We start from the raw sequence: 5,231 nt of genomic DNA, 5'->3' as shown, positions 1-5,231 counted from the left end.
TCGATAAATCTAACAAATAAGAGAAAAATAACCATTCGCCGAATGAAAAAAAGGGTAAACCAAACTTTATCTTAACTATTCATTTAAGAATAAAGATTCCATTCTCTCTAACTAAACTTGGCCTAAAAATATTAAAATTAGGTTTATTAAATGAAGTTTTAAAAGGTAAACAACTCAATTATCACTTCATTAAAGAGTGTATTAAATAGCAATAATTACGTTGGCAGGAGAAAAGTCCCGCTGCCTGCTTTCATCAGTCTTTTCAAATCCCCTTCACTCCCCATCATTGGAAATTTAAATCCTCTCTCCATGCCTTTCCCATTTCTTCACCATCTCTTTCTCTTCAAATTTTTCTTCTCATTCGTTTTTAGCTTTGGGTAATCAGAGGTGAAATACACCCCATTTATTTCTCTTTCTCTCGCTTGCTCTATTTTCAAGTTCTTTCTCATTCTTTTTCAGTTTTAGTTTAACCAGAGGCTAAAGAAAAAACACATAAACACGTTACAGTAGGAATATAGTTTTCGTTAGAGAGATAAAGCCTAAGTTTTCTCAGTAGTTTCTTTTTTTTTTTGTGATATTAAAATCACTTGCTTCATCGGAGGGTCATTTTAGGTATGGATCTTTACTTCAACTATCTTTGCCTTTTCATGTCTTTTTTAGTTGCAGATCTATGCTTCTCTGCTTGTATTTTTGTGGGTTTTTGGTTTTCAGCATTAGAACAAGTTTGTTTTGGCCTTTACGTCTCTGTTGTAGTTCTCAGATCTATGCTTCTTTAGATGTATTTCAGTGGGTTATTTTGGGTTTTCAGCCCTAGGAAATACTGTTTCGGTTCATATTTTCAAATCTATGGATGTCGGTGTGGTTGTTCTTGTTGGATGCTTTGAGAAAGAAAGAAACTCTGGTTCTGCAAGATTTTACCAGCAGTGGCCTCTCTTTTACAGTCAACTACTTTATTATTCATATTCTCCATTACATTGATTCTTGTCCCAAACAGACACGCTATTCCCTTCATCGTATTGCACGGTAATGTTCTTATCTCAATATCTTTTCTTTTTAATTTTAATTGCCTATTGGGTTTGAATTAATCAAAGTTTCTCACTTTCACTTGTTATGTTGGGTCAATTGTTGATTTCCATGGAAATGGGAACTATGTTTTTGGAGAAACCAATGAACCGCAATGATTGTTTGCTTGGTGGGGTTATTGAAACCTTTCATATGCTATGAAGCTCCATTAGTAATTGTAGAACATGGTGATAAACAAAATGATTAGTGCAAGATGTTTGTTATCGTCTTGCTGGCAAATTTTGTTCCAATGCAAGGATGAAATTTATTGTTCTACTTTGGGGGGCGAAATCACGCCTGGCCAACAATGAAACACTCGGTGTACCTGTATTCAGTTATAAGGAGATGGTGAAGTTAGGAAGAGAAAATTGTGCTGTCCTTATTGATTCTCTTGATGCTAGTAAGTTTGACTACATTTTCTTGCAGAATGAAATTCTCTTTTTGTGATTGCTTTGACTCTACATTTTATTTTTCTGAAATTTCATTGAGTCGTAAATAGCCTCTTCATACATGATGATACCAGAGTGCTTGTTTGTATGTTGCTTTTTATTTAACCATACACCTCGTACAACTTGTCTAAATCATATGGTGTTACTACGAGTTCTCATTTCCTTGATGGAATTATAGTAGTTGGATAAATTTGACTTCAGGAAAAGGTTGCAGATATGAAGTGATCGGCTGACATGATATTGCTGCCATTGTATATACGAGTGGAACCACTAGTAACCCAAAAGGCATTATGCTTTCACATAAAAACTTATTGCACCAGGTAACTTCTTAATGCTGATTTTAGTATTTTAGCTTTGAAGAGTTTCAGAAGAATAGTGTGAAGTAATGTCTGGCTTAACTTAATCTACTGTGTAATATTGTTTGTTGTGTGTTTCGTTTTCCAGATAGAAAATTTGGGGGTTCTTGGACCTGCTAAAGCGGGGGATAGATTTCTAAGTATGCTTCCTACTTGGCACACATATGAGCGGGCTTGTTAGTATTTCGTATGTACGCATGGAATTGAGCAAGTATATACAACTGTGAGAACTTTGAAGGTTTTGTTTATTTTAGGTTTACAGTCTTTAAATTTATATAGAATAAATTGATAAATATGAATCACTTTGACTTAAGTTGTACCATGTTCACTAGTACATTCAATGATTCTCTTCTTTGCTTAATTGTTAGTTTATTAGTAATTTAAATATGTTGATTATGTATATTTTTATTTTGTTTTGTAGGATGATTTGAGAAATTATAAGCCAAATTACATGATTTCAGTACCTTTAGTGTATGAAACATTCTATAGGTATGTCATTTACTTGGGAGTTGGGACATCGATGATCTTAATTAATTAGCTTCGTTGGAATTTTTATCTTTGCAACAACTATATATTACTATTATATTTGTCTGTGCAGGCAATTGAGTTCTCTTTAATAAACAAAAAGAAAAAAAAAGTTAATTGTTTATGTTGCATTGCATCCATATGTCTTGTAATTTTATGTGTTCCATCAGTTTTCGGTCATGTTGCATTCCCAATGAATATTATAAACTATATTGTAGTATAATTGTTCTGTGGAATTTGTATAGTCAGATAAAAAATTCCAAGTAATCACCCGTAAGAAAAAGCTAACATGGACAGAAAAATGTAAGGTATGCGAGGTAGATGGTTTTAATTGGTGGGATCATTGATGATGTTGTGGAAATGGTTCATGAAATAATTTTTCCACAAGAATGGGATCTTGAATAGGGGTGCAAATGAGTTGTGTCGAGCTAAAGTTTTTAAAAGCTCGATCTTAAGCTCAACTTGAACTTTGAAGATTAAAGCGCTGCTTGAGTTCGATTGAGTTTCATTTTTCAAAAACTTGAGTGTAAAGATCGAACTGCTCAAGTTCACTTGATTTGGCTTGTTTACCTAGTAAAAAATGAGCTTGATTCCCATGCTCAAGTTCAAACTTACTTATTTGTGCTCAAGCTTGAGTTCAAATTGAAATTTTTCAATATTAACTAAAGATAAAAGGTTCAAGTCGCTTGATGGCTCAAGCTTGAGCTCAACTTGAAGATGACTGATTTGAGTTTTTTTTTCTTCTCTTTGCCAAATCCAAGTAAGGCTATCAAGCTTGAGTTCAACTTGACAATGACTGAATTGATTTGAGTTTTACTTGTAGCTGAATCCAAGTGACTTATGGGCACATTTATCTGGTTTTTACCCCTATTATTGATGTTCATTTTTTAGATACGAGAGTTACACGTTTGTAATTTTAGATTAATTCTAGATGGTTGAGCCATGCATGATTAGTTGATTAAAGAATTTACTTACTCTGATGAATCGAAATAATTTTCTTGTGATAAATATTCCCCTTCATTCTGTATGTTGGATTCATCTTCATGTTTAAATTATCCAAATTAAATGCTAATTATACTATTATGACCGATCTCTGGTTAAACTTATTGTGTAGGGAAACTATTTGATTCTAAATGTTGCTTTTAAAATATTTTTGGATTACCTTGTAGTGGAATTCAAAAGCAGATATCTTCCAGCCCCAATGCTATTAAATTAATAGTATTTTCATTCATAAGGATCAGCTTGGCATACACGGAGTTGAAGATAATTTGAGGTGATGGCAATTTTTGTGAAACTAAAGTTGAATTCTGCAGATTCCTTGTTAATGCTTTATGTTCTTATGCACTCTTCCATGGCTTAAAGTCATTCATTAATGCCCAAAAAATTGAGAGAAATGGGGATTAAAATGCCAGTTTAACCTGATACCCATATTTCTTTTATGGATATAATGCCTAAAGTTCAACTATGACCATATAACTTCATTTCTAATGAATTTGTTTAAGCAATTGTGCCTTTGTATAAATTGTTAAAATTCTGTTAAATGTACATTCAAGGTTAAACATGGTTCTGCTTATCAAGAATTCGTTTGACAAGTTGATAACGCTTTCTGCAGAATATGGTGACTTGTCTAGCAGTCGGTGGAATCGACCAAACTGAATAATGCAAATTAAATACTGTATCCTGTCTTGCTTTAATTTTCATTTTTCTTGAAGTATCAATGTTTAACACATTCCTGGACGTGGATCTAGCATATGACCCTCCAAAAACATGAAAAGGTTCCAAATACATGAAAAGGTTATGTTAACTCGGACTCGGGTGTAAGTGTTGGACATAGGCATCTGACTTGAGTATTTTTAATTTTTTCTAGAATTGAATGTATTTGGAGGACTCTTGGAGGACCATATCTTGATGCCCATGTTCGAGCATGTGTTGGAGATAAATTCAGATACAGTAGTTAAAACACAGTAGTACAGACAGTAGTTATTTAGGCAAAATGAAGAGTTGGGTTAATATAGTGAAAAATTTACCAAAAAAGAAAAAGTCAAACATACCCATATAAAATGCGTGCCTCTACTCACACCACTTGAGTCCAAGTAGCATATCTATAATCTATTTGCCCATGCTTTTAATGTCACATGTAGTGAGTGTTGGTGCACTCATATGGTCCTGTGACTGTCTTTTTCGCTCCAAACTATCAAAGTAGATGAATTCTAATGTTTGTTAGTTGTTTCAACTCATTTTTTCCTTTTGATTTTTATTTGATCAATAGGCACTATGCCTAACAAGAAATCTGAAGGAACCTTCACAGATTGTATCCATGTTCGACAATTTATGGTCTAAAACTATTGCTACAATATTGTGGCGGTTGTATGTCTTAGCAACTCAATTACCAGAAACATGTAGAACCCTTCAAAGGTTCTGAAATTCTTAACTTCATTTCTTAAATTAAAGAACACCAAAAGACTTAGAACCTTATCAGCTCGCTAGAGTCCCCACTTTTCTGACTTAAAAACTCATGATTATCGCTCCATACTGAGCTTCCCGTAATTATCTTTTCTTTGGAACAACCAAAGAAGCAGATGAATAAGAGAAGAAAATAAAGTAGAATTAAGAATAATTCACCCTGAGAATTCATTTCTTAGCTATTTATAAACCTTTACGCACAGTCTTCAACCATATCAAAACCATCCATTGGCAATTATTTTATCTCCCACTAAATCAAAACCATCCATTGGCAATTATTTTATCTCCCACTAAAGAACCAGTTGATTCTCATCCAATTGAACAAAAATTGAAACTTCACTATGTCCAAATCAGGCACTAAATTTTCCTAATTTTT

General features: G+C 33.3%; 1 long non-coding RNA gene across 4 annotated transcripts; it reads left to right on the top strand.

Moving 5' to 3' along the window:
* Nucleotides 1-211: 211 nt before the first annotated feature.
* LOC107893850 (uncharacterized) lies at nucleotides 212-4,352 on the top strand. 4 transcript variants are annotated; one of them, XR_005907563.1, is made up of 7 exons: nucleotides 216-612; nucleotides 809-1,462; nucleotides 1,713-1,831; nucleotides 1,960-2,090; nucleotides 2,289-2,356; nucleotides 3,562-3,665; nucleotides 4,005-4,352. It is a non-coding gene; the product is annotated as an uncharacterized lncRNA (long non-coding RNA). The 4 variants fall into 4 exon arrangements; XR_005907564.1 differs by having other exon boundaries at nucleotides 212-612; nucleotides 1,956-2,356; XR_001683027.2 differs by having other exon boundaries at nucleotides 212-1,462; nucleotides 1,956-2,105.
* The last annotated feature ends 879 nt before the right edge of the window (nucleotides 4,353-5,231 follow it).

Source organism: Gossypium hirsutum, chromosome A13, assembly GCF_007990345.1.
Source record: "Gossypium hirsutum isolate 1008001.06 chromosome A13, Gossypium_hirsutum_v2.1, whole genome shotgun sequence".
Lineage (NCBI taxonomy): Eukaryota > Viridiplantae > Streptophyta > Magnoliopsida > Malvales > Malvaceae > Gossypium > Gossypium hirsutum.
Note: the sequence above shows the minus strand (reverse complement) of the source record. Positions and strands in the feature narration are given on the sequence as shown.